Below are 26147 nucleotides of genomic sequence, written 5' to 3' on the forward strand. Positions count from 1 at the left end.
TAATTAAATCAGCGTAACAACGTCCGACACGGGCTAGATGCACGCGGGTCACAACTATGGCACAGGCATGTCATGCTGGCCTGCTAACTGTGTCGGGCCAGTCCGTTAGCCCGTCGATCCATTTAATTAAATCAGCGTAAAATGTTAAAAAACGGTGCAGAGGTAAGGTTCGAAACCATGCCCTGATGGAAGAAGGGCGGGAGACACTAGGTGAAACAGTAGAACATCACGCTAAGATGTTTTTAATATTGAATATAAATTGTATATAGGTATATATGTTTTTTGTAAAATAAAAAAATAATCGTGTCGGGCCGGGCCAGCACTACGGGCCGAGCTACAGCCTAAGCACGACACGACGTTCTTTGCTCTTGCAAGCATTAGGTCGTTTCTGAGACCACATTGGCGCAATGAACTACATGGTGTTTGAGGCTGCTGAATTGGATGGAGCAGCAATGATTTGTCACACTAACAACAAAATAAAAGGTTATTGTTGATTTTAAACGTTAGTAATTGCTACGAAATAGCGTAATTTATATGGAACGCATCTAGTGTTTATATGAAATAGAGTTACCTGAGCTATAATCAGAGTCAACATTTTTGTCCACTACGTAGAATTAGGCTGTTATATTTACATAAATTGTTTTCAAAGAGCTGAGTAGGTCATCATATATAATTATACATATGTTGCAAAATAGACATTGTGCAACTCAAAAGGTCGACGAAGATCTGAGTGAAACTTTAGTTCTCGGAGGATTTGATGTCCATTTCTTTTCCGATGCGTATCGTCCCTTATTTGAACCTGTAAACGAATTTTAGAATTTAATAGTCAGCCTAGTATGTAATATATTCCATAGGAAAATATAAATTTTTATTATTCTGAAATGCAGGTACAGAGAAACTGTGTTATATGGTTTGTAGTAACTAAGATTGGTAATGGAACTACGCTATCATAATAGGAAGGAAAATAATTCATATAGGAGAGTATGACACGGAGCCTAACCTTTTAGGTGGCGATTCAATTGTATCTGCTGGTCCTTTTCCTTTGTTATTGGGTATTGTATCAAGCTGCATATATCGAAGTTCTTTATAAAGAAGCGGAAAATATGTAATGTCTTTTAACAAATGTAAATAGAACAATAGTAGAGTATGGGACTCTATTGAAATAGATATATTTGATAAATTGAAATTGGTGTATTGATTGGAATAAAGAATATGATGACATCCTATTGAGTTATAATATTTGAACAAAACTATTCAAATGTACAGAAGATGGCGTACAGTAGTAACAACAACACTTGCCATTCATCATGTCAATAATTGGAAATGGTTGTGTGAAATAGCTATTGTTATTTGAAAGATAGGTAGGAATAAAGTAAGTAATGTCAAATTATTGAGCCATAAAATATAAACATAAGGCTCGTTTAGCATAGAAGGTAGATCAGAGCAAGTATATATAGTATTATAATAGTATATATATCTATAGTAGTGAGGTATGTATATTGCATTATAAGGTGTATGATTTGTTTTTGCTCACTGAAACTTGGATGCTGGATGCTTTGTAAAACTTGTATAAAAGTATGCATGCGTATGCAATGAAAGGAGGAACTGCATTGAATAGAAGAGTTATTTTCAATTATATATTGGTATCAGGTTTAAATAAGCTATGAAAATGTTAATTTGTATAAGATGAATAAACTATGTTAGACGTAATACATGATGTATAATAAGATTACATTGCACAATACCCAAGTAAATGAAACGTAAGGATAATAATTGAGATTCTTTCACACAACACATTAACCAAGACATGGAAAGCAAAATGTTTGGATCTCTAACAGATAGATTTTATCTGATTATGAGAATCTAATATTGGTTGTAACAATGAATTGTTGTACAGTTTAGTAAGTTATGGTACGGTAGTCTAACTCTGTACATTTGACTGTGGTAGAATCAGTTGTTTTAAAATCTGTATTTATGGAACTTTTGAATATGTTAAGAAGTAAGTGTATGTAGTTTAGGCAGAAAATATAAGTATGATAGTTTAGTGGAATGAAATGGATCAAACCTGTGCGGTTTCCTTATCGCCATCATCTTTTTCTGGGCTATTGATATTACTCTTGTTTGCACTGTCAACATGGAACAGATATAAGTATTTTTAACTGTCAATACTCACTAAATCTTAAAATGAATAAAAGATAATTGAGTAAAAGAAATTGAGTACGCTTTCGGCATGTTGTCAGTTTCGGAATATAGAAGCTTCCTTACTACCTGTAAAAATTAATGTACATAACATTTTAGTTTGAGCTAGTAATGTGTAAGAGATGGATTAATATAGCAGTATTGTGATTAAGAAGTATCATACAGTTGTAGGAGTTGTAGTAGATAATTTTTCCAAAGCTGTAGATGGAGAGTCTTCCAATAACATCGGTTTTGATTTGTTTTGAGGTGTTGATGGTCCTTGTTGATCGGAATTTCCTATTTGCATTGGTAAAGAACGTTGTCTCCCATGTGCAGCAACAATAGAATTAATGCGGAACACGTTTGGGCGATTGGTTTGTTGGAAAAGAGATTGATTGTCAATTGTGACTCTGAATGTAAATTTCAGAGATATGATTTGTGCTAGATCAGGTGGGATAGGAGACTGTTCAGTGACACTTCGTAAAACAATCTCACAGGATTTACCAACGATGTGTCTTGCTACAGTGTCAAAACAAAACATTTCTGCAATATTTGTTTCATCAGATGCCAGGAATTTGAGCTTGTATCTGGTGTACAGAAGTTGTTTGTTAAGTTATGATAGGGGATAAATTGTATGAATGAATTATAGATTCAATTTATGTGTAACAGTAAGCCATACAAAGGTTAATCAATATAGCTGAATTATTTTATATAGAAACTTACTTAAATTTGTATCCATCCCAATTGCATGATTCACAGTGATAACCTGCAGTGTGAGGGATTGTTGCTTTATTGCATTTTGTGCAAGATGGAAACCACCATTTGTGTTCAGCTGGTATTTCTGCTATTGTGACAGTACATTCAAATCATGTTTCCTGCATTTTAGAGATGTTTAAGTTAGTGAACTTTGAACATAGTAAGGCCAAAAATTTGTTAGAACGTACCGGGAAATCATATGGGTTAACTGTAAGAAGTTCATAGAGGGATTTATGTTCGACAATTGGCTTCGTTTCCATCGCTGGAGGATGTTGTAAATTTTGGGGAAGCTGTAACACAATTCTTTTTGTAGACTGGCTGTAGAAGACATAAATTATATTATTATTACATCTGTTATTTTTTATGAAAAAGTGTTTGTGAATAGGTTTTGTTTAGATTCTGTGTACCTGGTAAGATAAGGTTCTGCCTCTGGAATTGTTGGATTGAAGTACCATCTACAGGCAGGACCACCACTTAGGTAGACACCTAATGTTTAATATTGCAAAATTGTCACATCACAAAAAGTTATAACAATTCAACATTAATGATTTTAAAAGTCTTTTGTATAGATAAATGTTTATGACCTTTGAAAATTTTTGATAAGCACCCGACGAATAGCACAAGAATCAGTTTATTTGTATTTGTATCGTACACGTCATGAAGATTGAACATTATCGCCTGATCTGCCCATAAAGTGATCTTCATTGTTTTGTTGCTGTTTTTTTGTTGGTCAGATTGTAAGGCAATTATTATTATATCACATAAAATTTGGGACTATAAGAAGAGTTGTGTAATACCTGAGATCTTCTATGATAATGGTCCTTGTCACTGTTGGTGTTAGTTGACTTCGGACATGCACAGGTGTCAGTTCATGAATTTCAGTTATGACACCAAGAACATCTGTAATCAATTTTGAAGATAAAATATATTAGATATTCTGTTAGTTTTAACAGGGTATAAAAAATATATTTCAAGTTATATATTGTACCAACAAAGTTATTTGTAGTTTGAACATGAGGCTCAATTAGATCAAATGATGTTAGCCGATAAACATATAATGGAAATGTTGTTGGAGGGCTTGTGGCACGTTTAACTATGGTATGAAATGTGAATTGGATCATTTTGTCCCCATCCACTATTTTGAAAACAGTTTTTGCTGCGCACACTCTGAATCTGCTGATATCATAAACTCCTCCTTCTTCAATATTTGTTGCTTTTTGTTCAGCTAAATTTCCAGGGATTTCAGCATAAATAGCATTACCCTGCCATATTACCAAATCTGTTAGAAGCCTATTGTTGGTAATCATTATATGTTTGTGAAATCATATGCTTATAAAAGAAATATATGAAGTCAAAATATTATGATTTTGTACCTCTCGATCAGACAAAACCATATCAACATGTTGTAGTGGTCCACTATCAGTAGCACCTCGGAAAAGCCACTTTCTAGATACATGTACTTGAATCTTTGCGTGTATCTTATGCGGTGCTAAATCAGGTAATAAAGTGTATTCCATTTTTCTGTATTTAACAAACAAAGATGTCAATGTTATGAACGAACTGTTGAGTGTTGAAAAATAGTGGTATATATGTAAGCGGAATGTAAAAATGTATGATTGATGTAAGTAGTAGCACACAGAACGACACAAGAATAATAAATTGCAGAAGAAATATCAGTATGTAGTGTAAAATAGGCATTTGAAAATAGTGAGCCGACAATGTTTGTAAAAAGAACTTGTAACTTTTTAAATTGAATATGATTATTAGAATAAACTTGTGTGTATGTCTCGGTATGAATGAATTGCATATAATGGGGTATGGTCTGTATAAACTTACCATAGTATGCATTACTAATACATATAATAGTAGATAGTGTACATGTAGTGAATATTTTAGGGTACTATGAAGTTGTAGCATCGACATTCATAGGTATGCGATTGAATATTTCCTTGTAAACTATGTTCCTTGTCTCATTGCTTGATCGACCATCTTCGTCTTCAATTAAAATGTGTAAACCTGATTTTGAAGTTACTCGAGAAACAACAACATAAAGCTGGCCATGAGTAAATACAGGCTTTTTGAGGTAGATGCCAACCTGTGAGAGTGTTTGTCCTTGACTTTTGTTGATTGTCATAGCATAACATATTTTTATAGGATATTGCCTTCTTTCGAGTACAAATGGATTTTTGTTTGTTTTAAGCACCAGACATATTCTGGGAATGAGAACTTTCTTTCCAGCATGTGTACCAGTTAAAATCTGAGCTTCCAAAACCATGTCTCCTAGAGCAGTTATGATAAGTCTTGTGTCATTGCATAAACCTTCAGATTGATTTAGATTTCGAAGCAATATAATCGGTACTCCTTCTTTAAGCAGCAGTTTATGTTGCGGAAAGTTGTTACTATTTATTGAATTTAGAAATTCAACTGGATATAAAAGATCTAATGTCCCACCTGTATTTGACTGTGATGCAATCCGGTCACAACTTAAATATTGTTTGTGCGTTCCGGGAATAAGGTCAACCACATGTTCGTTAATTAAATCAGCTATCTCATTTGTTGGTGTTAAGACAGCCCGTTGCTGTAGATAGGTTGGATCATTATAACTTTCTGTTATTTCTGGATACATTGTTGCAATTAAAGCTGAAATATGATCTTCTTGGGGCAGTAAGAGGAATTCAAAAGGAATTTGTATCCATGTGGGCTCCATTTCTCCTGGTTTTTGTATAGCTGGTATATTGTCGTTGCCAATATTTAAGATCCATGCACTAAAATCTGCAAGTTCAGTTTTTTCGCTATCTGTTAAATCCGTTGAACGAAGTCTCATGTTTTGTGTAAGATGTAGGACTGATACTGAATTCCAAAGTGGCGAATTGGTTATAGCAGCATTTATATTTTGTGCACGATTGCCACCTTCTATCACAGGTAATATCTGTCTAGGATCACCTCCTAGTACGATGACCTTACCCCCAAAAGGCATGGTAGCAGATTTCAAAGAAAGTAAATCACGAAGGGAACAATCTAGGGCTTCAAAAGCATTTCTATGTGTCATGAATGCTTCGTCCCAAATTATTAAAGAAGCCGCTTCAATCAGCTCAGCAAGCATTGTACCTCTTTTAATGTCGCAAGTTGATGTTTCGTCTAGTTCGCAAGGTATTCTGAACCTTGAATGTGTTGTGCGACCACCTGGAAGGAGCAAGGAGGCAACCCCAGAAGATGCAACCGTTAAGACTATCCTTTTTTGTGCTCGTAAGTGTGTTATGATCGCATTCCAAAGGAAAGTCTTTCCAGTGCCTCCATATCCAGATAAAAAGAAGAATCCAAATATGTTTGATAGGACAGTATCAACTATAGTATTAAAAGCATGCAACTGTTGATCATTCAGTTTCACACGGAGATTGTATGCAGTTTGTGATAAAGTATCGAAGTTATATGATAACTCTTCCTCAATAAATCGATTGCCGTGGATTGAGCCCGTTGAATTAGTTTTTTGTGGCAAGTTGTATTCTTTTATATTGGAGCCACATTTGTTGAAAAGCACAGATAATTTGTCAATTAAATGATCTCGCAATTCTATTGTTGGCATTTGATAGGAAGGAAGATTCAATGTTTTTCTCATTCTATATTGAATATCATCTGTTAGTTGTTTCCATACTTTCTCGAAAAATGCATACTCATCTCCAACCTCACAATAAAGAAGCATGGTGACAAATAGATGTCGCAACTGCTCGGAAGTGGCCCATCTGACAGCTTCGTCAAAGGCATTGTACCACTCATTGTCATCGTTAAGAAGACCTCGTGCTCTACATGCTTCCTTAAATGTGGGATGTAATATGTTGTTATATCTTCTCAAATCCTCGTAGCTTGTAGCACCTTTAACGATCATAAGAAGCATTCGTAAATAGTATCTTTCTCCTGTAGATGGATGTACATAATATATACGACCTATTTTCCCTTCCTTTGCATGTCTTGGTTTCTAGCTTCTTGTTTTGTCTTCCCATCACCATTTAGTTGGAAATTCAATATATGTTAGATCCCGTGCTGATTCACATGTTGAATTAACATAAAACCACTCGGTGAGCATTGTCTTTCGAACAAAACCTTCAGACAATATTCGTGATATGTTGCTTGCTGCATTATAGGTTATGTAATTTTCATTTGGTAAATGCACAGGCATTCGTTCTACTGCAGGATAATGTCTATGGATGTCATATCCAAGCACACGCCAACAGGAATCCTTGTTGCATAGATAGCGAGTGTCCAAATATTCTTTCACTTCATTTCTCGCATTAGTTTCTTCATCATAAGGGGTATCCTCACCATTTCTTATTCTTTGTAAATAAACTTTGTTATAGTTTGGTCCTTTTGTTACGTATTTGAAGAGGTATTTGACAAAAACAGTTTTGTTGCACCATTCAACATTGATATGAGCTTGATAAGTCTTTAATAGAGTGTCATTATATGGAACTACCCACCTATTATCCAACTTGTGACCCCCTTTAATGACGTAGCGGTCATTGTTCCGTCGTCTGTATGTAGCAAATCCTTGTTCGTCCAGGTTAGTTTCTTCATGGAACTCCTTTGGATAATTCTTCGAGCATCTGTTATTTTTCATACATTGAGAATTTGGATTTAATGCTCCGCATGGACCGTGGATCATATGTTCTGCCACCAAACAGTACCCTAAAGGGTCGATGCTTGGATCTGGAATCTCAGCACTGATGAAAGAATCAATAAAGTTGGATGTAGGCTCCGAAGTGCCATTTGATACCCAAAATATGATATGCGAGTGAGGTAGGCCTCGTTTTTGGAATTCAATTGTGTAGAGCACTGCATGGAAAGGGTGTTAGAATTCATGGTAGATTATGTAATACGTGGGGAATAATTGTCTGGTTTTTTATGTACGGTCGTATGTGTGTTGTGGGATGAGAACGGCCATACCTGCAGTGCATGATCCAAAAATAGATCCATTTCTTATGTCATGCATCAAATCATTTAATTTCATATGATAAACTCGAACTATAACATTAGATCTATCGGGAGGGTTCTGTCCATTTTCAAACATGCTTTCCAAAATTTCAGGCCAGTTTGCATTGCATGTAAAGGTGACAAAAAAATCAGGTGGGCCATGAACTCGACAGATAGTTATGATGTCATGGTAATTTTGGATCATATATCTTCTTCCTCCTGTATGTGACGCAGGAAGGATGATAGTTTTGCCAACTTCCTCACCACTAATACAACCACGACTAATCGCATCTGTGATTCCCTGTATGCTTTCCATGCGCAGGTTTTTTTGATTGTTAATAACATAGTTCAACCTATTTTCATCGATGCATGCTCTAGCGTCCACTTTAGCTTGACTTGATAATAAACCGTAGCATAGATATGGATTTGGTTGGTTTTTTCTGTAATGAAATTGGTAGCAATAATATTCTTGCATGGTCATGTGTCTTCGTGCATTGTTGTCATTTGCACATAAACCATTGTATAAGATTCCAACTTGGAAGCCATGTTCTCCAAAAGGAAAAAGCAATGGATACTGCAGAGCCATATAAGCTAGGTGAAGTGAGGATATTCGTTTGAGTTCTTTGCTTTTAGTTTCAATAATAATATCACGTTTGAATGTGTCCAAAGAGAAATCCCCAACAATCAACATAGCAAGTTGATCCGTTGTTGGCAAATTATATTGTACAGGATCACCCTCCTTAGCACCAATGAGTCTAATAATAAAATCTTCACTTTCATTATCAGCTAGACGATCTCTTGCCATACGGAATTTTTTTGCAAATGGATTGTGATCATCAAGCATTTTTATCAACCCATTGACTATAACAGGGTCCAAACCACCATCATTTCTGTCGTTATTCCCCAAAGAGTTCATTCTATTTTGAATCTCATTTGCAGTATCGTAGATGTACAGTTGAATGAATTTAGGTGAGGATCCATCTGAAGGTAATAGAGATCCTATACGATGATGAACCTGTCCACATATTTTGAATAGCGGTGGACCACGACCATCATTAACAGAATTATCTATCTGAGCGCCCATTGATGTGAAAGCAAATAAGCAGTTGTATTGTCTTATGTTTCTGATAATTTTTTTTGAGGTTATGTCACCATCGAACCTTGCAAGAGAAGATAGAGGTTCAGGCCTAGGTCTATACGGAGGTATGATAATCTTGCCACCTTTACAACAATTGTTATATACAATAGATGAGTCTCGTTGCCGATTACGAACTCTTTCAGCATACCAAAAAATAGCATGGCAGTGAGAGCACTCATACTCAGGTTTTCCGAGGTGCGATCTGTTTGGATATGAGGCTGTGTTTGATTTTGGCTGATCGGTTCGCACGATGTTATTTGAAGAGAAAAATTGTGAGGAATTGAGACAAAGTTAGTAACCAATTTTGGGAAGGAAAATATGATGTTAAAAAAATCTAGTACGTAACAGTTGTAGTTAGTAACTATTTGTTTTTTATGTTTAAGGACAATGCGTGTTGCATTACCTTTTAATGATTGTATGTACTCATCAGAGAAGTAAGCATATTGCGACAACGCTGGTATTGTCGACAATAGGCCTTAGGGAAAAAAAGGACAAAAGTAAGTTAGTAATATAGTTTAATAATTTGTGTGAGAGCATGAAACGATTAATATTGCTATTTTTTGTTAGTTGTCGTTACCTCTTTTAGCAAGTCTGTTCTGATTAATCAACATTCTCCGGGCTCTCCGTGCTTCTGTAGCGCTTGCTGGTACAGATGTATGCGTATCGGTAAGGTCTGGGAAAAGGGGTCATCTATCGGTATTAATATCTGGATGTTTTCTGTATTTTTATTATTTTCTAATGTTCTGTAAACTATAGAAGTAATAACATACCACGTTGTCTTTTCCTCATTGGTTTGTTGTTGCTGGTTGTCGCGGATGTCGATGAGGGATTCATTATTTAGTTTAGATACTCGTGACTTTTTTTTTACTTCAAATTATTAACCTACGAATAGATGCAAATAAATTAGAATGGGGATAAGTGGATTTGATTTAGTGATTAGTTACGCACAATCAATAAAAGAAAGAGAGTATATATTTGTTTAATGAGTATAGGCACAAACATGTGCGTAGTATACATATATATATATATATATATATATATATATATATATATATATATATATATATATATATATATATGCATAAGATGTATGTCTGTGCGCACGGAGGAGGTTAATCATCTATGCTTGCACATGTATTATAGAAATACAATCGAATAGGTTTCAATATATTTACATGACTAAAGATCAAAGAAACATCATACCAATTTAAAATATAATAATTTTTTTTTAAAGGAAGTTAAATACACACATGTTTTGATGAAAGCTCCAGCTGAGTAAAAGAAGTTTCGTAATAAGTCCAAGCAAACTGGGTAAAAGGAGTTTCGTATTAAGTCCAAGTGTATGAGAAAGCTATAGTATTTAGGTGTAAACAAATTACAAAATGTTATGTTCATAGCAACATTTATGAAAATAGAAACAGTATGAAAAAGTATAAATTTAAGTATATTATCATGACTTCTTAAGTCTTACCTGGTCCGGTATGAGACCTGGTTCGGTATGAGATGCAGATATGTAAGAGGAATTTTGCGATAATTTGAAGCTTGTGCGTAACCTGTAGTGTTTATAAACGAACAAATTAAAATTTGTTGTGCTTAGAAAGTGGCATTGGTGTCTACGTACAGACTATGCGCAAACTGTAATGGCTATGAATAAACAGCCTGATTTTTTTCTGTGTTTATATATATATATATTAAGGAACTATAGTAAAAAAATATTATCCATATATCAGATTAAATTGCTTTTTTATCATACATTATTACTTGCTCAAAATAACATACCTGGACTGGTAGAAACCCTCAGATGCTGAAAGACACCCGCAATCAATAGAATCTGTGGGCTGCTTGGGAACCTGAAAATGACGTCGTGTGTGTTAATAAATCAAATTTCGATTAGTGTTTGTGAGAGACTCAGTGAAGCGAGGAAAACGACCCTTGGTTGTTTTGGGTGAAGCAACTCATGGAGAGTGGTCACAATCAGATTACAGTCGTTACTGTTTTTGACATAAAAAACGAACAGAGATAATGGGAGAGAAGAAGGTTGCAGAGTAAATATAAATGGAAAATTAGCCAACTTGAACGGGGGCTAGTGGTGTGGAATTAGGCATAAACAAAAGGAGGTAATCTAGCCATTCAGGTGAAGATGTGATTCATTTATTGATGCATTCATTTCCCAATTTGTGCGTTTAGATCTGGAGGGTCGGCTGATAGTCAGCTGATATCTTAGCCATGTTTAAAACTGAGCGTTGACTGATAAATATAAGAAGCATGAAAAATCTAAATGCCTTTCAGCCACAACCCCCTTTCCCATCCTGTTACTTTTTGGCCTGAAATTTGTAGGTACGAACAGTGGCGGACGCAGGATAAAATTATAGGTGGGGCGATATTATAAAAGCTAAATCACTAGACTAGATCACAACTCACAAGATAAAACTAGTTTTATGATGACAATATGGAGGCTAAGTAATAATATTAGAAATGTTTTATAATAACATGCATACCGAAATTTCTCTCTTAATTTGCAGTGCGGCACCAAAATCACCACCAAAAATCCAATCTACAGTTAGAAAAGATGTAGATTAGATGAACATCAATACAAGAAAAGTACATTGACGAAAATAGTGCAGTGAATATACCACTAAGTTGTCAATCTTGTAGTTGTGACTCGAGGCAATTGCATTCTTCTAGTTTTAAGACGCTGGAATCTTCTAGTAATAATCTCATCATCAAGGGATTTGAATATCTCTTTCTCCGTATAGCAAACCATCAAATCATTCATCCAATCATCTTCAATTTTGTTACGCAATTCTCTCTTAATGATGTTCATTGCCGAAAATATTCTCTCAACACTTGCTGTTGAGACGGGTAATAACAAGGCCAACTCAATTAGCTTGAAAACCAAAGGGAACACAAGATGCTTTTTAGTTTCAACCATCTTCATAGATAGAGATGCAATATCTTCACAAGTACCAAAAGCGGCATGCCTTCGCACGTGGACAATGTATGTCTCAAGTTGCTCTCTTAACATTGCACATTCAATAACTGAAAAATCCTTATCATATAGAGTACCAAGTCGAACAAGTTTCTCTATATCAAAACTGCAAAATAAGTTCTTTGGATCGAGGCAAGAAAAGCAAACAAGCAACTCGCTAGAAACTTCATTAAAGCGATGGCATAACTCAGTGTTGATTTTATCAAGAACAACAAAGAATATCTCGGTGCGGTAGTAGTGAAGGTTTGTGATTGTGAAGCCATCTCGCCTTGAACGACCTCTAATAGGCACTTCTTCATCCATATCTACCACAGGAATACCCTTTTGAGCACATAATTCTTTCACGCTTTGAAAGAATGACTCCCAACCACTATCTGTCCTCATTGTAGCCATTCGGGTTTTCACAACATCAAGTAACTCCATAGCATGAACAATGTTGGCATTCTTCCTTTGCAAGGTTTGAGAGAGCTCATTTGTGATTGCAAGCATTTTCAACATCAATTTTAAAATGAAAACAAATTTGAAGCTCTCCATTTTTTCAATCAACCCCGCTGCCTGTGTTGGTACACGACCATCTTCATGCACAATGGTAAGAACATGCAATACTGAGTCCCACATTGTCTCTAATCGAAGCAATGTTAAATAATGTGAACCCCATCTTGTGTCACCAGGTCTAGCAAGGTTAGTTTCTTGATTCACACCTCTACCAGATAAAATTTCACCCCTTTCTAGTTTTTCTAAAATATTCTGGTGGTGTTTTTCTTTTAGAGCATCCCTTCTCTTGCAAGATGAGCTTGTGGTGGTGACAATTAAGTGAATGTACTCAAAGAAGTCATGAACCGATTGGCAACATGCACTACTAGTAATAGAAACCACCACAAGTTGGAGTTGATGTGCAAAACAATGAACATAATAGGCATGTGGATTAATATCAAGTATCTTTCTTTGTAAGCCATTAAATTCACCTCGCATATTCGATGCTCCATCATATCCTTGCCCACTTATCTTGGATATAGATAATCCATGGTGATCAAGAAGGCCAAAAATAGCTTCCTTCAAGGCATCTGATGTAGTATCCTTGACATGCTTGAGGGCAAGAAACCGTTCCATCACATGGCCTTGATTATTCACATATCTATCTTACAAAAATAATTAGTTAGCTAGGCAACACAACATGAAAATAAAATATGAAACTACAATATGCAAATAAAATATGAAAGTACTATTACCTCAATATCACCGCCATTTGTTCTTTAACAGAAACATCACGTGATTCATCAATAAGAATAGAGAAGTTTCTATCTCCTATTTCTCCTAGGATGTTCTCTGTGATCTGTTGAGCACAACACTTTGCAAGATCTTTTTGAATATGTGGTGATATCATAATGCAATTTCTTGGAGCATGATCAAAAGCATCTCTCACTTCTTTAATTTTATCTTTCATCCAATAAATCAATTCTAGAAAATTTCCCTTATTTAACGAACTAGATGATTCATCATGACCACGGAAAGCCAAACCTTGCATCAAAAGAAATCTTGAACAAGCCAATGAAGAAGTCAAACGAATTTTATAAAGGTCTTCAGCCTCACGACTAGCACTAGACATGATAGTAGATATGCTTTGTCTTTGGTTGTTAAAATCATCAAAATGTAACCTAGCATTGTTGTGGATACTGTTAACACCACCAACATGTGATTTCAACCTTTGAACTGCATCTTTCCAATTATTATACCCAACTTTAGTGAAAGCGTCATATTTATCACCCTTCACTGCTTGCTTAAAAAGAAAGCAATAAAAGCAATACACTGCATCTTTTGATTCACTATACTCCAACCAATCATACTTGTCATACCATTCCTCTTTAAAAGGCCTTGAACTTTGTCCATACTGTCTACGAGGGAAATCTAAACCCTTTGGTTGACATGGACCATTCAGAACATATGCCCTTCTCACTTGGTCTTGGACATCTTTATCATATTCATAAATTTGCCTCCTTAAAGCGGGATCTGCAACTATGTCATCCGGATTGAACGTCCCTCCAACAGTTGGTGTGTTATTCACATTATTATTAGCACCAGTGTTAGAGCCTCTTGAAAGTGGCTGGAAAAACCTTCTCATTTGCTCTGAAAAATTATAGAAACAATATTTGATAACACGCAACAATTGACCAGTTATTAACTGAAATTCTATGCGCTGGTGCATTTCGTCGAACATCTTACACGCACCAGAGTAGCAGTAGTAGCAGCCTGCAGCGCGCAGCGGTGCAGCTGCTCTGGCGGAGTGGCCGAGTGGGAGAGCGGGAGAAAGAAGAAGGGGCACCGCCGCACTGGGCAGGGGATGTTTACCTGTGTGGCTGTGTCCTGTGGTGTGGGGCGATGTCGCGATCGGCGATGCCGCGGGCGCGGTGGGATGCAGGCGGCCGGCGGCGGCAGGCGGCCGACAGAAGACGTGACGAAAGAGCTGAGATTTTCTGGCCTCCTGGGTGAACAACGAATGGCCCAATGGGGCATGGGCCGTGACCGGCTGTCCGGCTGGACGCTGGAACGAAATGGACCTGAGAGGCTGAGACTCCTGCTCCCTCTAATCTAATCCTATATGGTATTATGAATATTACAAAATTTGATGTGGGGCCATGGCCCACATTGCCCACACTGTAGATCCGCCTCTGGGTACGAACTAACACATTTATAGTCACAATGAATGAAAGGGGCTGCATTTTTATGTGGTCAGATACGGACATGAATGCATCATGCTGTTATCTGATTCTGGTAGATTCTTGGTGCCATGTATGAAATGTTGTCAACTTGCATTTGTACCAGATGCTAGAGGACACATCCATACAGAATTTCATTTACTAAATACTCCCCATATTTACCCAAATAAAAAGGTCCCCTAATAGAATTTGAGAACCAAAATTTGTGCGTTTAGATTTGGAGGGTCGGCTGATAGTCAGCTGATATTTTATCTATGTTTGAAACTGAGCGCTGAAGTTACTCTCTGAACTCTCATGTTAACTGAATCTGTGTTGCAAACTTCTCACCATCGAAACTGCTGTTTTACAATCATTGGATTTGCGTTGGTTTATGCTTTAGTCCGTGGTACATGCCCCACCCAGCCATGGCGGACCGACTTGCTCCCTGGCGTAGCGGCGCCATGGCACTGAAGACACTATCTGAAACTAAAAAACAATTTAGGTAGTTAAGGAATCAAGCTACTTTGTTTATATTAGCGTTTTTACAGTTTAGCACTAATGAACCTCACCTTGTTGCTGAAACGAATGATATGTGGTTTTTACATGTTTGTATGCTTTATATTAAGATTATTTGTTATACTAACATTTATCTTATTGTTGGCACTCATAAATAGCAAAGGCATGGAATTTGCTATTTAACTGAAGACCATGTTTGTTCAGAAACAGAAAATAATGGATTTATAATGTTGTTAGATGCCTGAACTCTGCATGCTTATACACATAACATTTGTGTGTGCAGTGAACCCTGGGCAATATATGTGAAATGAAAAAAATGTTGCTTACCACTGGAATCTGTTTTCTTAAACGAAGTAACTAACTGATACTTGAAAGTTTATTGGTTTCGTCTGTTAGTTTGTCTAATTCTATAAGTTTTCGGTTGCTGAATTTCTATTTCTATATATATGTTAGACTGGATATATGAGTGTTGATAGTCGCCTAGAGGGGGGGTGAATAGGGCGAAACTGAAATTTACAAATATAAACACAACTACAAGCCGGGGTTAGCGTTAGTAACAATAAATGAGTCCGCAAGAGAGGGCGCAAAACAAATCCCAAGCGAATAAGCAAATGAGACACGGAGATTTGTTTTACCGAGGTTCGGTTCTTGCAAACCTACTCCCCGTTGAGGAGGCCACAAAGGCCGGGTCTCTTTCAACCCTTCCCTCTCTCAAACGGTCCCTCGGACCGAGTGAGCTTCTCTTCTCTAATCAAAGCCGGGAACAAAACTTCCCCGCAAGGGCCACCACACAATTGGTGCCTCTTGCCTTGATTACAATGGAGTTGTGATCTCAAGAACAAGTGAGAAAGAAAAGAAGCAATCCAAGCGTAAGAGCTCAAATGAACACGGCAAATCACTCTCTCTAGTCACTAGAGTTTTGTGTGGAATTGGAGAGGATTTGATCTCTTTGAATGTGTCTAGAATTGAATGCCTAGCTCTTGTAAGTGGTTGAGAAGTGGAAAACTTGGATGCAATGAATGGGGGGTGGTTGGGGTATTTATAGCCCCAACCACCAAAAGTGACCGTTGGCTGGAGGCGTCTGCTCGATGGCGCACCGGACAGTCCGGTGCACACCGGACAGTCCGGTGCCCCTGCCACGTCATCACTGCCGTTGGATTCTAGCCGTTGGAGCTTCTGACTTGTGGGCCCGCCTGGGTGTCCGGTGCACACCGGACATGCACTGTTTGATGTCCGGTGCACCGGTATGGGCGATTCTGACTTCTGCGCGCGCTGCGCGCGCATTTAATGCACCGCAGGGAGCCGTTGGTGCCGCAGGGAGCCGTTGCTCCGCTGGCACACCGGACAGTCCGGTGTACACCGGACAGTCCGGTGAATTATAGCGGAGCGGCTGCCGCGCGAACCCGAGGCTGGCGAGTTCAGGAGGCTGAGCTTCCTTGGAGCACCGGACATGTCCGGTGCACACCGGACAGTCCGGTGAATTATAGCGCGCCGTCTTCCGAGAAATCCCGAGGGTGAAGAGTTTGAGTCTGAGTTCCCTGGTGCACCGGACAGGTACTGTTCACTGTCCGGTGGCACACCGGACAGTCCGGTGCGCCAGACCAGGGGTGCCCTCGGTTGCCCCTTTGCTCCTTTATTGAATCCAACACTTGATCTTTTTATTGGCTAGATGTGAACCTTTTGCACCTGTATAACTTATACACTAGAGCAAACTAGTCAGTCCAATATTTGTGTTGGGCAATTCAACCACCAAAATTATTTAGGAACCAGGTGTAAGCCTAATTCCCTTTCAATCTCCCCCTTTTTGGTGATTGATGCCAACACAAACCAAAGCAAATATAGAAGTGCATAATTGAACTAGTTTGCATAATGTAAGTGAAAAGGTTACTTGGAATTGAGCCAATATAACTACTTACAAGATATGCAAGGAATGTTTCTTTCTTATATAACATTTTGGACCACGTTTGCACCACATGTTTTGTTTTTGCAAATTCTTTTTGTAAATCCATTTCAAAGATCTTTTGCAAATAGTCAAAGGTACATGAATAAGAGTTTGCAAAGCATTTTCAAGATTTGAAATTGTCTCCCCCTATTTCAAATGCTTTTCCTTTGACTAAACAAAACTCCCCCTAAAAGAGATCCACCTCTTAGTGTTCAAGAGGGTTTTGATATACCATTTTTGAAATACTACTTTCTCCCCCTTTTGAACACAATAGGATACCAAATGATAAAGACTTTTGGAAAGCACTAAGTTTTTGAATTTGGTGGTGGTGGTGCGGTCCTTTTGCTTTGGGCTCATTTCTCCCCCTTTTTGGCATGAATCGCCAAAAACGGAATCATTAGAGCCCTCGAAGTGCAATCTTCCCCTTTGGTCATAAATAAGTGAGTTAAGATTATACCAAAGACGAAGTCCTTTTGCGTTTGAGCTTTTACTCTCTCCCCCAAGGATGAAGTCCTTTTCCTTGATGCTCATTTCTCCCCCAAGGAAGAGAGAGTTGCTCGGAGTGGTGGCGAAGTATGAGTTACGGAGTGGAAGCCTTTGTCTTCGCCGAAGACTCCAATTCCCTTTCAATATACCTATGACTTGGTTTGAAATAAACTTGAAAACACATTAGTCATAGCATATAAAAGAGATATGATCAAAGGTATTCAAAAGAGCTATGTGTGCAAGCTTAGCAAAAGAAATTTCTAGAATCAAGAATATTGAGCTCATGCCTAAGTCTGGTAAAAGATTGTTCATCAAGTGGCTTGGTAAAGATATCGGCTAATTGATCTTTAGTATTAATGTAAGAAATCTCGATATCCCCCTTTTGTTGGTGATCCCTAAGAAAATGATACCGAATGGCTATGTGCTTAGTGCGGCTATGCTCGACGGGATTGTCGGCCATTTTAATTGCACTCTCATTATCACATAGCAAAGGGACTTTGGTTAATTTGTAACCGTAGTCCCGCAGGGTTTGCCTCATCCAAAGCAATTGCGCGCAACAATGTCCTGCGGCAATGTACTCGGCTTCGGCGGTGGAAAGAGCGACCGAATTTTGCTTCTTTGAAGCCCAAGACACCAAGGATCTTCCCAAGAACTGGCAAGTCCCCGATGTGCTCTTCCTATTGATTTTGCACCCCGCCCAATCGGCATCCGAATAACCAAGTAAATCAAATGTGGATCCCCGAGGGTACCAAAGCCCAAACTTAGGGGTATAAGCCAAATATCTCAAGATTCGTTTTACGGCCGTAAGGTGGGATTCCTTAGGGTCGGATTGGAATCTTGCACACATGCAAACGGAAAGCATAATGTCCGGTCGAGATGCACATAAATAAAGCAATGAACCAATCATCGACCGGTATACCTTTTGATCCACGGACTTACCTCCCGTGTCGAGGTCGAGATGCCCATTAGTTCCCATGGGTGTCTTGATGGGTTTGGCATCCTTCATCCCAAACTTAGCAAGAATGTCTTGAGTGTACTTCGTTTGGCTAATGAAGGTGCCCTCTTGGAGTTGCTTGACTTGGAATCCTAGAAAATACTTCAACTCCCCCATCATTGACATCTCGAATTTCTGTGTCATGATCCTACTAAACTCTTCACATGTAGACTCGTTAGTAGACCCAAATATAATATCATCAACATAAATTTGGCATACAAACAAGTCATTTTCAAGAGTTTTAGTAAAGAGTGTAGGATCGGCCTTGCCGACTTTGAAGCCATTTGCAATAAGGAAATCTCTAAGGCATTCATACCATGCTCTTGGGGCTTGCTTGAGCCCATAAAGCGCCTTAGAGAGCCTATAAACATGGTTAGGATACTCACTGTCTTCAAAGCCGGGAGGTTGCTCAACATAGACCTCTTCCTTGATCGGTCCATTGAAGAAGGCACTTTTCACGTCCATTTGATAGAGCTTAAAGCCATGGTAAGTAGCATAGGCCAATAATATGCGAATTGACTCAAGCCTAGCTACGGGTGCATAGGTTTCACCGAAATCCAAACCTTCGACTTGTGAATACCCTTTGGCTACGAGTCGAGCTTTGTTCCTTGTCACCACACCATGCTCATCTTGCTTGTTGCGGAAGACCCATTTGGTTCCTACAACATTTTGGTTAGGACGTGGAACTAAATGCCAGACCTCATTCCTCGTGAAATTGTTGAGCTCCTCTTGCATCGCCACCACCCAATCCGAATCTTGGAGAGCTTCCTCTACCCTGTGTGGCTCAATAGAGGAAACAAAAGAGTAATGTTCACAAAAATGAGCAACCCGAGATCGAGTAGTTACCCCCTTATGAATGTCGCCGAGGATGATGTCGACGGGGTGATCTCGTTGGATTGCTTGGTGGACTCTTGGGTGTGGCGGTCTTGGTTCTTCCTCATCCTCCTTTTCTTGATCATTTGCATCTCCCCCTTGATCATTGCCATTATCTTGAGGTGGCTCATCTTCTTGATTTTGCCCTTCATCAACTTGAGCCTCATCCTCATTTTGAGTTGGTGGAGATGCTTGCATGGAGGATGATGGTTGATCTTGTGCATTTGGAGGCTCTTCGGATTCCCTAGGACACACATCCCCAATGGACATGTTCCTAAGCGCTATGCATGGAGCCTGTTCTTCACCTACTTCATCAAGATCAACTTGCTCTACTTGAGAGCCGTTAGTTTCATCAAACACAACGTCACAAGAGACTTCAACTAGTCCAGTGGACTTGTTAAAGACCCTATATGCCCTTGTGTTTGAGTCATAACCAAGTAAAAAGCCTTCTACAGTTTTAGGAGCAAATTTAGATTTTCTACCTCTTTTAATAAGAATGAAGCATTTGCTACCAAAAACTCTAAAATATGAAATGTTGGGCTTTTTACCGGTTAGGAGTTCATATGATGTCTTCTTGAGGATTCGGTGAAGATATAACCGGTTGATGGCGTAGCAGGCGGTGTTGACCGCTTCGGCCCAAAACCGGTCCGGTGTCTTGTACTCATCAAGCATGGTTCTTGCCATGTCCAATAGAGTTCGATTCTTCCTCTCCACTACACCATTTTGTTGTGGCGTGTAGGGAGAGGAGAACTCATGCTTGATGCCCTCCTCCTCAAGGAAGCCTTCAATTTGAGAGTTCTTGAACTCCGTCCCGTTGTCGCTTCTTATTTTCTTGATCCTTAAGCCGAACTCATTTTGAGCTCGTCTCAAGAATCCCTTTAAGGTCTCTTGGGTTTGAGATTTTTCCTGTAAAAAGAATACCCAAGTGAAGCGAGAATAATCATCCACAATAACAAGACAATACTTACTCCCGCCGATGCTTATGTAAGCAATCGGGCCGAATAGATCCATGTGGAGTAGCTCAAGCGGCCTGTCGGTCGTCATGATGTTCTTGTGTGGATGATGGGCTCCAACTTGCTTTCCTGCCTGACATGCGCTACAAATCCTGTCTTTCTCAAAATGAACATTGGTTAGTCCTAAAATGTGTTCACCCTTTAGAAGCTTATGAAGATTCTTCATCCCAACATGAGCTAGTCGGCGATGCCAGAGCCAACCCATGTTAGTCTTAGCAATTAAGCAAGTGTCGAGTTCAGCTCTATCAAAATCTACCAAGTATAGCTGACCCTCTAACACACCCTTAAATGCTATTGAATCATCACTTCTTCTAAAGACAGTGACACCTATATCAGTAAAAAGACAGTTGTAGCCCATTTGACATAATTGTGAAACAGAAAGCAAGTTGTAATCTAAGGAATCAACAAGAAAAACATTTGAAATAGAATGGTCAGGAGATATAGCAATTTTACCAAGTCCTTTGACCAAACCTTGATTTCCATCCCCGAATGTGATAGCTCGTTGGGGATCTTGGTTTTTCTCATATGAGGAGAACATCCTTTTCTCCCCGGTCATGTGGTTTGTGCACCCGCTGTCGAGTATCCAACTTGAGCCCCCGGATGCATAAACCTACAAAACAAATTTAGTTCTTGACTTTAGGTACCCAAACGGTTTTGGGTCCTTTGGCATTAGAAACAAGAACTTTGGGTACCCAAACACAAGTCTTGGAGCCCTTGTGTTTGCCCCCAACAAATTTGGCAACTACCTTGCCGGATTTGCTAGTAAGCACATAAGATGCATCAAAAGTTTTAAATGAAATGCTATGTTCATTTGATGCATTAGGAATTTTCTTCTTAGGCAACTTAGCATGGGTTGGTTGCCTAGAACTAGATGTCTCACCCTTATACATAAAAGCATGATTAGGGCCAGAGTGAGACTTCCTAGAATGAATCTTCCTAATTTTGCTCTCAGGATAGCCGGCAGGGTATAAAATGTAACCCTCGTTATCCTGAGGCATGGGAGCTTTGCCCTTAACAAAGTTAGACAAGTTCTTAGGAGGGGCATTAAGTTTGACATTGTCTCCCCTTTGGAAGCCAATGCCATCCTTGATGCCAGGGCGTCTCCCATTATAAAGCATGCTACGAGCAAATTTAAATTTCTCATTTTCTAAGTTGTGCTCGGCAATTTTAGCATCTAGTTTAGCTATATGATCATTTTGTTGCTTAATTAAAACCATGTGATCATGAATAGCATTAATATCAACATCTCTACATCTAGTACAAATGGAAACATGCTCAATGGTAGATGTAGAGGGTTTGCAAGATTTTAATTCTACAACCTTAGCATGCAAGATATCATTCTTAGTTCTAAGGTCGGAAATGGTAACATTGCAAACATCTAGTTCTTTAGCCTTAGTAATCAACTTTTCATTTTCTACTCTAAGGCTAGCAAGAGAAATGTTCAATTCTTCAATCCTAGCAAGCAAATTATCATTATTATCTCTAGGAGTGGAAATTGAAACATCACAAACATGAGAATCAACCTTAGCATTTAAAATAGCATTTTCATTCCTAAGGTTGTCAATTATTTCACGGCAAGTGCTTAGCTCACTAGATAATTTTTCACATTTTTCTACTTCTAGAGCATAAGCCTTTTTAACCTTAACATGTTTTTTGTTTTCTTTAATTAGACAATCCTCTTGGGAATCCAAAAGGTCGTCCTTTTCATGAATAGCACTAACCAATTCATTCAATTTTTCTTTTTGAGCTATGTTAAGGTTGGCAAAAAGGGAACACAAATTATCTTCCTCATCACTAGCATTGTCATCACTAGAAGATTCATATTTAGTGGAGGATTTAGATTTAACCTTCTTTTTGCCGTCCTTTGCCATGAGGCACTTGTGGCCGATGTTGGGGAAGAGGAGTCCCTTGGTGACGGCGATGTTGGCGGCGTCCTCGTCGTCGGAGGAGTCGCTTGAGCTCTCGTCGGAGTCCCACTCGCGACAAACATGGGCATCGCCGCCCTTCTTCTTGTAATACCTCTTCTTTTCCTTTCGTCTCCCCTTCTTGTCGTCACCTCGGTCACTGTCACTAGATATCGGACATTTAGCAATAAAATGACCGGGCTTACCACACTTGTAGCAAACTTTCTTGGAGCGGGACTTGTAGTCTTTCCCCCTCCTTTGTTTGAGGATTTGGCGGAAGCTCTTGATGACGAGCGCCATTTCCTCATTGTCGAGCTTGGAGGCGTCGATTGGTTGTCGACTTGGTGTAGCCTCCTCCTTCTTCTCCTCCGTTGCCTTGAATGCAACGGGTTGGGCTTCGGATGAGTCGCCAAGCTCGTTGATTTTCCTCGAGCCTTCTATCATGCACTCAAAACTTACAAAATGCCCGATAACTTCTTCGGGGGTCATTTTAGTATATCTAGGATTACCACGAATCAATTGAACTTGAGTGGGATTAAGAAAAATGAGAGATCTTAAAATAACATTTACCACTTCGTGGTCATCCCACTTCTTGCTCCCGAGGTTGCGCACTTGGTTCACCAAAGTCTTGAGCCGGTTGTACATGTGTTGTGGCTCCTCCCCTTTTTGAAGCCGGAACCGACCGAGCTCCCCCTCGATCGTTTCCCGCTTGGTGATCTTGGTGAGCTCATCTCCCTCGTGCGCAGTTTTGAGCACATCCCAAATCTCCTTTGCATTTTTCAACCCTTGCACTTTGTTGTATTCTTCCTTGCTTAGAGAGGCAAGGAGTATGGTTGTGGCTTGAGAGTTGAAGTGCTCGATTTGGGCCACCTCATCCTCATCATAGTTTTCATCCCCTATGGATGGTACCTGCGCACCAAACTCAACAACATCCCATATGCTTTTGTGGAGCGAGATTAGATGAAATCGCATTAAATCGCTCCACCTAGCGTAATCTTCACCATCAAAAGTTGGTGGTTTGCCTAGTGGGACGGAAAGTAAAGGTGTATGTTTGGAAATGCGAGGGTAGCGTAGAGGGATCTTACTATACTTCTTGCGCTCTTGGCGCTTAGAAGTGACGGAGGGCGCATCGGAGTCAGAGGTCGATGTTGATGAAGTGTCGGTCTCGTAGTAGACCACCTTCCTCATCCTCTTGTGCTTGTCGCCTTTCCGATGCGGCTTGTGGGAAGAAGATTTTTCCTTCTTCTCTTTGTGGTGAGAAGAAGATTTCTTCTCCTTCCCTTTGTTGGAGGAGCTCTTCTTCTTCTCCCTCCTTTTGGTGCGGGACTCTTCCGATGAAGTGCTCCCGTAGCTTGTAGTGGGCTTTTCGCCGGTCTCCATCTCCTTCTTGGCGTGATCTCCCGACATCACTTCGAGCGGTTAGGCTCTAATGAAGCACCGGGCTCCGATACCAATTGTAGTCGCCTAGAGGGGGGGGGGTGAATAGGGCGAAACTGAAATTTACAAATATAAACACAACTACAAGCCGGGGTTAGCGTTAGTAACAATAAATGAGTCCGCAAGAGAGGGCGCAAAACAAATCCCAAGCGAATAAGCAAATGAGACACGGAGATTTGTTTTACCGAGGTTCGGTTCTTGCAAACCTACTCCCCGTTGAGGAGGCCACAAAGGCCGGGTCTCTTTCAACCCTTCCCTCTCTCAAACGGTCCCTCGGACCGAGTGAGCTTCTCTTCTCTAATCAAAGCCGGGAACAAAACTTCCCCGCAAGGGCCACCACACAATTGGTGCCTCTTGCCTTGATTACAATGGAGTTGTGATCTCAAGAACAAGTGAGAAAGAAAAGAAGCAATCCAAGCGTAAGAGCTCAAATGAACACGGCAAATCACTCTCTCTAGTCACTAGAGTTTTGTGTGGAATTGGAGAGGATTTGATCTCTTTGAATGTGTCTAGAATTGAATGCCTAGCTCTTGTAAGTGGTTGAGAAGTGGAAAACTTGGATGCAATGAATGGGGGGTGGTTGGGGTATTTATAGCCCCAACCACCAAAAGTGACCGTTGGCTGGAGGCGTCTGCTCGATGGCGCACCGGACAGTCCGGTGCACACCGGACAGTCCGGTGCCCCTGCCACGTCATCACTGCCGTTGGATTCTAGCCGTTGGAGCTTCTGACTTGTGGGCCCGCCTGGGTGTCCGGTGCACACCGGACATGCACTGTTTGATGTCCGGTGCACCGGTATGGGCGATTCTGACTTCTGCGCGCGCTGCGCGCGCATTTAATGCACCGCAGGGAGCCGTTGGTGCCGCAGGGAGCCGTTGCTCCGCTGGCACACCGGACAGTCCGGTGTACACCGGACAGTCCGGTGAATTATAGCGGAGCGGCTGCCGCGCGAACCCGAGGCTGGCGAGTTCAGGAGGCTGAGCTTCCTTGGAGCACCGGACATGTCCGGTGCACACCGGACAGTCCGGTGAATTATAGCGCGCCGTCTTCCGAGAAATCCCGAGGGTGAAGAGTTTGAGTCTGAGTTCCCTGGTGCACCGGACAGGTACTGTTCACTGTCCGGTGGCACACCGGACAGTCCGGTGCGCCAGACCAGGGGTGCCCTCGGTTGCCCCTTTGCTCCTTTATTGAATCCAACACTTGATCTTTTTATTGGCTAGATGTGAACCTTTTGCACCTGTATAACTTATACACTAGAGCAAACTAGTCAGTCCAATATTTGTGTTGGGCAATTCAACCACCAAAATTATTTAGGAACCAGGTGTAAGCCTAATTCCCTTTCAAGTGTGCATATCAGACTGAAGCTTTTTTAGGATGTCTGAGACAATCGCAGTTTAGTATGCAGTGAATCCTGGACTATATATGTGAAATGATGAAAAAATGTTGATTATCATTGGAATCTATTTTCTAAAACGAAGCAACTGGATACTTGAAAGTTTATCGTTTTCATCTGCTAGTTTGTATATATCTACATGTTTCTGCATGTTGAATGACATATATCTGTTAGACTGGATATATGGATGTGCATATCAGATTGAAGTTTTTTTCTTCTTCTAGGATATATAACTACATTATGTGTAGCGTTGCTTTGCTCCCTGCTATGAAGCTATGAATGTGTGCGAGCTTACATATATCATCTTCCCCTTTGTTTTCTTTTATTTCCTCGGAAGCTAAAAATTTATTTCCTCGAAAGCTATGGATGTGTGCGAGCTGCCAATCTCTGAGTTTCGGACTGGTGTTGAGAAGGATGGCATACCTGAGTGCTCCGTTGAGCGCAGGGGGAGGGGGTAGGCGTTGCCGTGGGAGCGCGTCCGACACAGGACACCGCGCGCTGCGGCGGCGGGCGCGGGAGTCAGAGCGACGGAAACAGCAGTGGGGTTCAAGGAGGGGTTGTGCGCGGATGGGATAGCGGAAGGAGGAAGAGATAGTCCATCGGAAGATCGGGTGAGATAGCGGAAGAAGGAGGAAGAGACATTCCAATGGAAGATGAAAACCCTAACGCCATTTTTTCTAGGAAAAGTTGTGTGAGAAGAAAAAATCTGAGAAAAAACACACCTGACTGGAAGAGAGGCCGGCGCAGGAGACGACGCACGATCGATCCGCAGTCGCCGTTCGTGAATGGTGAGAGCGTCGTCCTTTGGAAATGGAAGGGATGAAGACCGGAACCTTTTTTCTCCTTGTTCTGACGGCAAACTGACCGATAT

The 26147-nt window shown here is 40.0% G+C and overlaps 1 pseudogene across 1 annotated transcript; it reads right to left on the bottom strand.

The window, feature by feature from the left end:
• Nucleotides 1-611: 611 nt before the first annotated feature.
• LOC100500983 (LOC100274860-like pseudogene) lies at nt 612-26147 on the bottom strand (annotated as a pseudogene). Its single transcript, NR_158369.1, has 12 exons — nt 25999-26147; nt 10817-10887; nt 10509-10590; nt 10288-10344; nt 4308-4455; nt 3923-4196; nt 3732-3834; nt 3519-3649; nt 3342-3420; nt 2066-2126; nt 1001-1065; nt 612-799 (listed from the first exon to the last, which is right to left on the bottom strand). The product of NR_158369.1 is annotated as a protein-like pseudogene (transcript).

The sequence above is a fragment of the Zea mays genome, chromosome 4, assembly GCF_902167145.1.
Source record: "Zea mays cultivar B73 chromosome 4, Zm-B73-REFERENCE-NAM-5.0, whole genome shotgun sequence".
Taxonomy (NCBI): Eukaryota; Viridiplantae; Streptophyta; class Magnoliopsida; order Poales; family Poaceae; genus Zea; species Zea mays.